Source organism: Etheostoma spectabile, chromosome 7 (genome assembly GCF_008692095.1).
Source record: "Etheostoma spectabile isolate EspeVRDwgs_2016 chromosome 7, UIUC_Espe_1.0, whole genome shotgun sequence".
Lineage (NCBI taxonomy): Eukaryota > Metazoa > Chordata > Actinopteri > Perciformes > Percidae > Etheostoma > Etheostoma spectabile.
In genome coordinates this window covers 15,585,417-15,597,333 of record NC_045739.1, presented here as the reverse complement: position 1 = coordinate 15,597,333, position 11,917 = coordinate 15,585,417, and the positions used below count along the sequence as shown (strand labels likewise).

Sequence of the window (11,917 nt, the reverse complement as noted above, 5' to 3'; positions counted from 1 at the left end):
CAACAATACAATGCTAGCTCCGTGATTTGGAAAACATGCTTACCGAGGTGGCCTGCGGGGGCCCCGAGGCTGTCGCTGTTCAATAAGTTTGTTCGGCCACCAGGACTCTGCCGATGTTCTCGTCTAACGCTGATTCGTTGGACATTTCGCATGCGTCCTTTGTGAATGTCTGTTACTACTCAGCCGTCATCCTGAAGCGCGTATGAAGCGGTTATTGAAATATCATGCCCTGTGGATGATTGTGCTATTTTTATAGCTAGAACAGTAGTTTTTTATTTCTACATGTCTCTATTGTAGAAAATGTCATTCACTAGGTTTTTACATGGTTTATCCACGGACATCCAAAAAACGCCCCCCAACCCGTTAGTCTCCTATAACATGAAAACGCGCCCCCCCCCCCCCCCCCCCCTACCTGGTGCTCAAATATGTTTCATCTTTCTAAAACTGCTTTTCCATGTCCACCATACCTATGGGTTGCCGTTTTAAGCGGCTCGTGCTGAAAATAACAGCAACATTTGTGACATTTAGCTTTAATAATGTTTAAAAAAACTGGTATGAAATTTTGAGGGTCACTTTCTTGCACATTTACAACAATATTGTCAACTTGGAAATATTTTAAATAGTTAAATCAATATTAAATGTTACACCTAAATGTTAATGTTAATGCTAATGTAATGTTAAATCTACAATGTTAAATCTAAATCAAAATTTAAATTCATATTAATTAATCTAATGTTAAATCTAAATTTAAATCTAAATCTAATAGTAAATCTAATCTAAATTTAAATCTAATAAACTAATTAATGTTTCGTGAACTAATATTTAGCTAATATGCAATTAAATGCCGGAAACCGGAAGTACCAAAATAAAAGCTCGAAGTCAGTGTAGTAGTGTCAATAACAAAAAAATCATCTCATCCGGGAAATGACTCTTGAACTGGATAAACGTAAAATAACTACTAAATAATAACCACAGTTGGAGAAACTGTATTTGAAGAGTACTTTGAGTTTTCAGTGTCACTTTTGAATGGTGTGGGAAATATGACCTGTAGCCACTATAGCCAGTCACCGGGGGGGGGGCTCACTTTGACTGATCTGTCAGTTGCTTGCATTAAGGCCAGCTAGAGCCTATCCCCGCCCGCCCCCGCCAAGGTACGGTAAGCTACTGTCGGCCATGGTCACTCTGCGAAATGTCCAACGAATCAGCGTTAGACGAGAACATCGGCAGAGTCCTGGTGGCCGAACAAACTTATTGAACAGCGACAGCCTCGGGGCCCCCGCAGGCCACCTCGGTAAGCATGTTTTCCAAATCACGGAGCTAGCATTGTATTGTTGTCAAGGTAGTAGCAAGTATCTACTGGCTAGCTACCGTTAGCTAGTTTAGTTAAGTTAGTTAAGTTAGCCTTGAAAACAATCCAATGCTAGCTCCGAGATTTGGAAAACATGCTTCCGAGGTGGCCTGCGGTGGCCCTGCTGTTGCTGTCGCGTTCAATAAGTTTGTTCACCACCAGACGGCTCTGGCGCCGTTCTCGCCTAGCGCTGATTCGTTAGACATTTCGCAGAGAGACCATGGCCAACAGTACCGTGCCTTGTCGGGGGCGGGCGGGGTAGGCTCTTGCTGGCCTTAATGCAAGCGCAAGACGTGACCGACCAGACCCCCCTCGTGGCTGGCTATAGTGCTATATTCCAACACCATTCATAAAAGTGACACTAAAAACTCAAAGTACTCTTCATACAGTTTTCCCCAACTGTGTTTATTATTTAGGTAGTTATTTAACGTTTATCCAAGTTAAGAGTCCATATCCCGGATGAGATGATTTGTATTCGTTATTTGACACTAAACACACACTGGCCTCCTCAAGCTTTTATTTTGGTACTTCGGTTACCGCATTTAATTTGCATATTAGCTAAATATTTAGTTTCACACGAAACATTTAGATTTAACATTTAGATTTAGATTTAGATTTAACATTTAGATTTAGATTTAACATTTAGATTTAATTTAATATTTGATTTAACATTTAGATTTAGATTTAACTTTAGATTTAGATTTAATATTAGATTTAGATTTAATATTTAGATTTAACATTTAAATTTAGATTTAATATTTAGATTTAACATTTAGATTAGATTTAATTATTAGATTTAATATTAGATTAACATTTGATTAGATTTAGATTTGACATTTAGATTTAGATTAACATTTAGATTTAGATTTAGATTTAGATTAGATTTAGCATTTAGATTAACATTTAACATTTAGGTATACATTTAATATTTGGATTTAACTATTTAAAATATTCCAAGTTGACAAATATGTTGTAAATTTAAAGCTTTTAAAGCTAATGTGACAAATGTTGCTGTTATTTTCAGCACGAGCAGCTTTACAACGGCTCCCCACTCAACGCCAAATATTGTATGAACACAGATATTTGGGCATTTACTTAAAATCCATGGAGTTAAAGCCGGTCGGGACAGTTGAAACATTTTTTCAACTGTCCCACATAGACCATATGCCTTACAGCCTGTTTTGCTTCTCATGGAAACAAGCATGAAATATGAAAGTCTGGGTGTGGAGGACACTAAATGGTCTACCGAATAAGCATGTAGTCAAACCTTTGATGAACCACCTCGTGATAATCGAAAAAATGTGACCGCTAGAATGGTTTACTTTGACCATACAAACTCGTTATCGGCTGTAACTCCTGATAAAGGAAATAACCGGAAGATATTTTCTGTAGAAGGGAGGTTAACATGCTCTACGTTAGACCTAAGAAGTCTGTCTATCATCATGCACTCCGGGAAAACTGGAATGTTTCATCGTCCCGCGTTTCAATCGTCCCGGCTCTCCCCGTTTGATTTAATTCTATTCTCCAATGTCTTTTGCATAAAAAATGGAACACGAGGCAGTAAGACACATGTGGAAATTCCATTACCTCAAATATAAAGACCACAAATATAAAAAGAGCTAATATGGAATGTAGTTGCATTGAATTGACATGATTACTGTAATCTCAGAGAATAATATAAGTGTGAGCACCATGCACTGTTGTCCAATGTTCCAGGGTCTCTCCTGTCAAGAAACATCTCCAAGTTTACTGGCGGACCTGAGAGGGGACGCGAGTGACAGTGGGAGGAAAAGATATGATGAACATCAGCTGGGCAATCAACATTGATGGTGGGAGACACAATTTGTGGCCTTGACCAACTCCCCTTTGCTCGTTTGAAACACTGATGTCACTCCCTCCATGGTGGCCAAATTCTCTGGGTGGGCAAAGCAAGAAAGGGGATGTTACCTGCTCCATGCAAGATTCCAGATGGGCCCATCTGAGTTTATTTCTATCACTGGAGAACCATAGCCAGGCTGGGGAACGCATATTAATGTTAAAAAAACCTCCATAAAGTAAATTGTTCATGCCATGGACCTTTAATATAGAAATTATCTAAATTAAAACATAATCTTCCATAACTAAAAATACATGAAACACTGAAACCAAGAAAATCAAAAGCTTATAGCAGGTATGAGACAGGAAGAGGCCCCCTTATGGTAGAGAAACAGCAACATATTATATTTATTGATGAAACAAGACATACTATGACACAATACAACTATGTGTAAACAGTGGCATGTCAGAAAACATTCACTGTGACAATCAACAAATATGGACATGGCTAGGCCTAAACAACAACAACAATAATAGGGTTGTGGGTGAGTATGAGGGTGCAGAGGTGCATGTCTTGGTGTCCACTTTGTCTCTGAATGGTAGGATGTTCATATTTGTGTTTACATGTTGTTTGTATGTGTGTGCGCGCTTGTGAGATGGTTGTGATTAGAGATATGAAAAATAAAGATGGTACATACAATATTGGTTATTATTATTTATACAAACGTCTTTTTGTCAAACATGATCTCTGACATTTTCTCTGTCTTTGCAGCCAGTACGAACTCTGACAGGCACTCGATCATAATTGCCGGGAAGCGTACCACTGTGAATACAACTCAGTTTTGGCCACGGCAGCCTCAGCTCAGAGCAGGTAGCAGGATTGCATCTTGACTCCTGCATGTCTGTAGATGTAATCAACGATTGTCTGCACGCATGAGTTGAAATGATTTAAGTGAATTGAGACACCTACAAACGCTATGTAGGTTGAAAAGATTAAATTCAATGCAATTTTGTTATCTTTCCACATCTAGAAATGGTTTTATTTTAGTAAAAGCAAGCTATGGCTCCAACCTCATCCAAGCTGCCAATCTTCCTTTGCCTCCACCAATAGCGGTCGCACTTATAAGTATATCAACATCGAAATACCTCGTCCAGCAAGTAAGTCATTTTTTTTATCTCAAGTTTTGATACTCATTTAAATTTTATTTGTGTGTGGTTTGTTATCAACACTGTAAGAATGTAACCAGTACGAGTCAAAAGCATTTCCATAGGTAATTTCAAATTTTTCAAGGCTTATCATTAAAACATGTGACGGGTACGAGATAAAGACTAAATGTGTTTTTTGTAATCTCAGTTATGGCTCTATGTTGTTTCCATACAGGCAGCATTACAAGAAGTTTAAACCTTCTTTTCATGTTTTCAGGTGTTACATCAAAGCCTACTACTACTACCTACTCACTAAACTACAGGTCACATAGGTAAGCAAGCTCATTTGCTGGTGGATGTGTGTACAGTATATATATAATGTATAGTACTTACAACAACGTTGTTGATGATTCCATTTTCACTGTATTTTTTTTCACTTGGTTTGTATTTTTTTTCACCTTTTGTAACAAACAAAGCCACACAAGAAAACAAAAACAAACTACAGTCATGTTGTGAGATGCATTCCTTCTTGTTATTCATTAGTTCTCTCAATTTTGTCCTCTGTATCTAATGTTCCTTCAATAGTCTTTGTCGTTGTTGAAGGTCCTGAGAAATGTCCATTTCAGCCATTTGTCCTTCATCTCTTGTTTCTTGCAGTCTGAAGCGGTGTCAATCTTTCCATTACATAGATTTCCTCAGCATCCATTGTTCCTGAGTCGGAGGGTCCTACAGTATTTTATTTTATATTTCACTGCATCAGAGATCACATCTTTAGTTAATAATCAACATATATAAAGCACTGTTAGCACAATCTCAATAATTAAACAATGTAGTGTGTAGTGTTGGTCTATGCAGGCTTAAGGAATTAGCCGTCAACTACACTGTGGGGCCATTTTGAGGACTGGCCGGTTTGATGATCCTAAGTTCCTGCTTCATATTCTGTAATACAACACCTTTTTAAAGTCTTTTGATGCAGAAGGCCTTGGCACAAAAATAGCAGATGTTGGATGGAAAAGATGCTCAACCTAATGCACATGCATGGGCTCGCTTCACCAATCTTGCACACATGATTTGGATATATCCTCAGTTACTAGCTACTAACAAAATATATGAAACTTGCACATGCTTCCCAACACATCAAGAGAAAATTTCTGTCACATTACAAAGGAGCTTAGCTGTAACTACTGTTGTGGCAAAAATTGTGTTTCATGCTTACCCTGCAGAATTGGAAGATTTGATGAAAAAAAGTGCTGAAATGTATCAAGCTTCGGCTCACCACAGACAAATTCAGAAATCCCCTCTGAGTTATATCAATAGTTTGACACTGTTGCCATGGTGCTGATATAACTAACCTGTCATTTTGAACATTTTCTTGCTCTCCAGGCAAAAGGCGGGAACCAACTTTTCCAACCCATTGGGTTTCGAAAAGTTGCACCACATCTACCATGGCTTCCATCCCTTCCTGGTGGTGTACCCTGCAGAGAATTCAGCCTTTCAGCAGCCGTGGTGGCCCTAGCTGAGTTCCTGCAGTGGCACGGCGGCTGCAGAGTAGCTGTGGACATGTGGCAGCAGGGGATGATCGCCACGCTGGCCAATGCGCTGGCTGGCGGAACAGGTCAAGGCTGCACACAGAGTGCTCATCGTCTGCCACTGGTAAGTTGTATGTCATACTTATCTTATTTATTTATTGCCATCAGGACCGGGAGTGATTTAACAAGGAAAAACACTTCTGATCTTCTCTCTTCCCTTCACAGACCAGCCACTCTCCTCCATACCACACATTCCCAGAATCCTCCTCCCAGCAGCAGCTCATGACCTTTACCCACTGATTCTCAACATGGTGGCGAGCCATGCGAAGAGCGCCGCGACTTGGATAAGTTCTGGTGGTGCAGCTGGGCGAGCAGCAGGACAACAAGCCTAGTAACCGTGCACCGGAACTGAGGGCCTGCAAGTCTTTTTGTCTGTTGAAAGACTTACAAGCTGCACAGGGGTCTGCATACCCAGAGTCGGGATAAGAAGGTATCCGATCTATATTCAGACCAGGGAATGCCTACAGTGAAAGTGTACAGTGAAGTTGAGGGAAGCTGTAGAAAAACTACGTGGACATCAGCCAAGCATTTTAAGAGAGGTGGAACCATTGAGATCCGTGGTCGCATTGTTTGAACATCTTTACTGAAAATGTTATATTGGCGGGAAAAAGACGATGAGTAGGAATGTTGATTAGTGAATAGCCAGTCTTTATTTTGCTTTCTGCTTTATTCACTTATTGTTTTGTTATGTTGTTTTTGTTGTTGTTATGGCATAGACACTGCTGATATTGGTTACTTAACACTGGTGTGACACTGCAGAGTGGATATGTGTCTGTCAGTATTTCATCTTTGGTTTGAAGCACTGCAAACCCTATTTATCTATTTTGTAATAACCTCAAAGTTTCCCATTCTTTTTTGTTATCCACCTCAAAGAGTCTCTGTCAGTTGTTTTATCTGTCGTCATCATCATCATGCTCTGTAAACTGAACAGTAGTACAAAAAAAAATGGCCAACAAAGACCACTTCTCTGTTTGTGTATGTTTTACGAAATAATGAACTTTTAGTATTTGTTATGTTTATTTAATCTGCAATTCTTATATCTATTAAAGAGAAAGAGGTGGTTGCTACCCCTGCATTGTGTGCTTCTGAATGGGATCAATGGGTATAAAATTGATAGAATAATGTTCATTGGATTGTGTTTTATGTTGAATTTTTCTTTAAATGGAAGGACACATTTTATTAAGAAAATCTTTTAAGACAACTTTTGAATTAAATTAAGAATAAAGTAATTATTAGAATATAAATATTTTAGTCAACTGGCAAAGCCTGCTGATGTCTTGGCTCTCTGCCTTTGCTATAAGCTGCAGCAGCATATGCAGCACTATACGTACAGTGGCGTATATATACACAACAGACAGGTCATTCACATGAGTCCAGGAATGGACTAAATTATCTTACTGAGGATAGACTAAGGGGCCCCAACAGACCAGGGGGTCAGTTAAAGTGGGGCCACCAAAAATCTTGGGATGGGACACCAAAACATACTGGGTATTTCCCTTTAATTGGTCTGACATGATCAGCATATGTTGCTACAGTTAGCAGTAACTGCCTATACCAAGTCGTTTTGCTAACTTTTACTGACTATTCTGTGCTTTTGCTTCTTGCTTCACAGTGGCTGGTGTTTAGCAAAGTTAGTCATGTTTTATTGTTGAGTATCTGAGTAAAGTTCGTAATAAAAAATATAAAATAAAAAACACTTGATCTACAGTAATTCTGCATTAAACTTAGCAAAGCAATTTAATGTTTGACCATAAGACTAGTCAGACAAGCGACAGCCAGAGCCAATGAATAGCCAAGAAAAAAACCCTCTTTTGACAAATAGAAATCGTTATTTTGTACCACGTGATCAAACACGGAAGTAGTTGCTGCCACAACTTTCCATTTAGAGGAAGGTTCTCGCTTGTTTGTGCATTTTGAAGCACAAGACGGTCGCACTCATTATTTCTGACTATTTAGTCGACTAGCTAAATGTATCAGTAACCATGACTCAGGCCGAGAAAGAGCAGGACGCGGGAAGGAGAAAGAAAGAACGAGATAAAGAGAAAGAGAAGAGCAGCAACGTGGGGTAAAAGACCCCATCGCTCCTCCAACCATCCCAGACCCCTTCAGGAGGTGAGAAATTGGAAGTCAAAGTTTTTGTTTTATTGCTTATTTTCCCAAAATCTCGTCTCAATCTATTACTCATCTTATTAAGCTCCCACGACACAGACAGCCCCTGTTCTGACAGAGGAGTGTGCGTTAGGTAACTTGAGATCATCTGTTATTAGGGGGGGGAACACATTAGAATGAGAGCTACAGTTATATGGAATATTAGAAACACATTGTCAAATGCTTAATTGTTAACGAATTGCAGAACACAAAATGAAAATTAGAGTGGAGGCTGTTATAGCAGAATACAATTGGACGGGTTTAGTTGAGCTGTTCACATGTTGGGTGTATGGCCAGGTGTCCACATACTTAGTGGCTTTTTAATTTGTTGTGCATGACATGGTTTGTTTAGTCTAATCATCACTCTGCCTGTCTTCCTTTTTTTTTGCAGCCAAATTCAAAGCAATTTATAATTGCCATCAACCCTGGTTCAAGGACACTCCGCATTGGCGAGCAACAGACACTCTTCCAGTAACACTCCCACATGTGATAGCCCGCAGACACAAGCAGACTACAGCCCTCATATGAAGATCCCTGTGTTGAGAATGGTCTAAATGTCAGTCACACATGACCACATACACTCACAATACAGGGTTTTTATCTTTGTCTTATTCCACTGTACTCAAATTTCCAATTTGTCTCATTTTTCATTCACCCTCATTGCTTCAACAGAAAGTAGAGTAATGAGCAGAGGCAGAATGCTTAAAATGGTTGACCAGCCATCGGTCCAAAAGATGTCGAATGGAGTGCGGAGGACACCTGTTCCGCTGAACAGTGTGTATTATTAAATAGAGAGAGGAAGAGAATTGTTGCATATATGTGTATTACGTGATACAATGAGTTAGTTCTTGTTTGGTATAAGTTACATTTTCCTTTTTGAAAGAAAAGTAAGCACTTCGGGCTGCATCGCCTGTATAAAGATAGTAAAAAGAAAAAAGGTTGATTTAAGAAATTCATAAAATTTGTGTGTTTTGTTTGTAGGCCAGACGTATAACTGTCAGATCCGGCCGCGCAGTACTAGACAGCAGCTCGAGGGTGAATTGGACCAACACAGCTCACCACCTCCTCATCTGGTGGGAGAGGAGGTCAGTGCAAGTGTCTGATAAGTCCTATAAAATAAAACGGTATTACTAAACTCTTTGTCTCTTTAACTATATCTCTTTCTTTTATTTCTTTTGCCCCCCCCCCCCCACCCACCCTCCTTCCATTTTGCCATAATGTAGGCTATTTATGTAAATCCATCTGACTGTTACAACTCCACTGGCCTATAGTTAGAGGTCAGCTTAATGTGCACACCAGTCCTGGGGGCTCACTGCCCGCTGTCCTGCTGACCTCGACCATCTGGGAGTCATGTTATTCAAAGCAACTGAATCCCCCTCAAAGACTAAAGGTATTACGGTTCATATGTCACTCTTTTGTGGGCAAGTTGAAAGTACTCTGCTAGAAAATAAATAAAACAATCAAAGTAAGCTGGTAGTGGACATTATTTTCACATTAATGGTTGCTTTTGTGACTGGTTGCCAGTATTACAGATGCATCCTATTGGTCCCTGACATCTACAACAGCAGCACATCAAGAAGTTGTCAACATGCTGCTGCTTAATATGGGCTTCTCAGGTATTACACACATTTACATTACATGGCTAAGCACACAACAAAAACTACTTATTTATGTCACTGTTATATCTTCCATAGCCTATTTCAGGTAGGCTCAGGAACCATCTATTTGTCTCTCTTGGCTTCACGTTACCCTCTGTCCTGTGTGTGTCTTAGCGATCATTGTGCACCTGAGTCGTGTGTGCTACATTTGGCAGCGGGCTGAGCATGTGCTGTGTCGTAGATGTAGGGACCAGAAGACCAGTCTTTGCTGTGTAGAGGATGGAGTCCCACCGAAACTCCAGGTGGGACTGAGAACCACTTTTATGTTATTTTATGTCTATGGAATTTTTTATTATTGAGGTTATAATTGCAGCTATATCATCAATCCCCTTTTACACATGGACCCAGAACAGTGACATAACAAAACTGAATGTATTATGTGAAGCCGCTGGGGTCAAGGTGAGAATCTTGTTTCTGAAATATCCTCTAATCCTTGGAACACGTTATTGTGTTGGGTCAAAGATAAAACAATACCCACTGTGATGTTTTGGAGGTTTCGAGGTTTACTCAATGTTTTGTCTGTTGGACTTTGCAGGCTGTGTTTGGCATACGGTGGCTCAGATGTGACCCGTACTTCTTCTGCCTCCTTCAGAGGGCGGGCTTTCCCTACAGAGACTGTCAGCTGTCCAGCAGACTGGACTGTCAGCTCCTGAGCATCTGAAAGAGACCTTTTGCCATCTAAACCAAGTATGTGTTGGTCAGGGGGGGGTTTGTGTTTACAGGGAGTATTGGGGACTGTAGCTTGTACGTTTGATATTTTAGTCAAGCCTTTGCAACTTTGTGACCTTTAGGTGCAATAGTCTTCTAAAGAAGGGACAAGAAATCTGCAGTTATTCAGATGAAAAAAAATGTCTTTCCTCCTCTTATTCCAAATAGGACATATCAGGACTACAAGATCATGAATTCGACACGTTCCCAGACGCCCCAGCTCTTCTCTACCATTCGACTCGGGGATGAGAAATTACAGGTACTTTTCCAATTATAATGACATGTACTGTCTCCAGCTCGTGTAGTGGAATCACTTTTCATTTATTGCTCATTTATGCCCTGCCCCCCTCCCAGGCACCTATGGGTCTTTTCTACCAACCACATTTGGCATCGTAGGTCAGAAGATGACATCACTTCAGTACCGTTCCCAAGGCGACTCAGAGGATCCTCATGATGAACACTACCTGCTGGCTACACAGACAACAGGACCAGGTAACACCCACTCAACGTTATATAACAATAATAGATATTATATCAGATATAGCTCTGGGCCCTATTTTGCACCTGGCGAAGCGCAACGCAAGGCCAGACGCAAGTGCTTTAATATTTAAGACTGTCCAGCGCCCACGTCATTTAAATAGTCAATGCACTTGCACCCATCTTTGCTCCCATCTTTGCACCCATGGGCGTGCTGGTCTTACAGGAAGTGTGTTCAGGGGAATTCTTGACAAATCGTATCTTGAGGCAGCAGGAAGTGAGTCACCATTGACCCACTAAAAACCTGATCTAAAGTCAATTGCGCAGCATTTCATTTTTATTTTAACAGCACATTAGTAAAATGTGCATAGGCTTATGCACAGTGCTCATACACTGTGCTTGTTACAGACGCCACACCCACAGGAAAGCGCAGCAGCAGACATGTATGCAAAAGATTCCAATAAAAATATGACAAATGCAAATCTGGAATTATTATAGCAATGCTCCATGGTACAAATGCGCCTGCTTTGAAGGGAATAGGAGACAACACTCTGATTGGTTATTGCATGACACTGATTACAACCTTTTGACCATGTGCTTCACGCTGTGTCCTTAGATTGTTAAATATGGCCCGCTGTGATTCTTGTCCTTTTTTTTTTTATTATTCCCATTTTCTTCACTTAGTCTTCCAATCTGCTCAGACCGTAAGGGTATTTCCAGACCAGGTGGTGGTTTGGGATGGTGAGATGATGGTCAGGGGGATTGGGGAGCTCTCTGATCTCACCAGGGGCTGTGGGAGTGGCGGTTGGTGGAGCGCGATGATGGTGAATGGAATTTGGGCCTGCCCAGGGGGAGTGTCTGATGGGGGGCAGGAGAGGTGAAGAGCCCCTGTCTGCTCACCTCTCCGGAAACTGCTATCATGACCAGTTGAGAGCAAGACACTGGGCCTGGATAAGGCCATCACTGCGATAGCACGACTGCTGTGGTAGAGAGGAAGAGTGAAGTAGGTATCGAGGAAGATGTTTTTA

General features: G+C 40.6%; 1 protein-coding gene across 1 annotated transcript in view; it reads right to left on the bottom strand.

The window, feature by feature from the left end:
- il17rb (interleukin 17 receptor B) overlaps positions 1-11,917 on the bottom strand; it is a 39,892-nt gene that overhangs the window by 27,381 nt on the left and 594 nt on the right. The gene's annotated exons all lie outside the window — the stretch shown is intronic.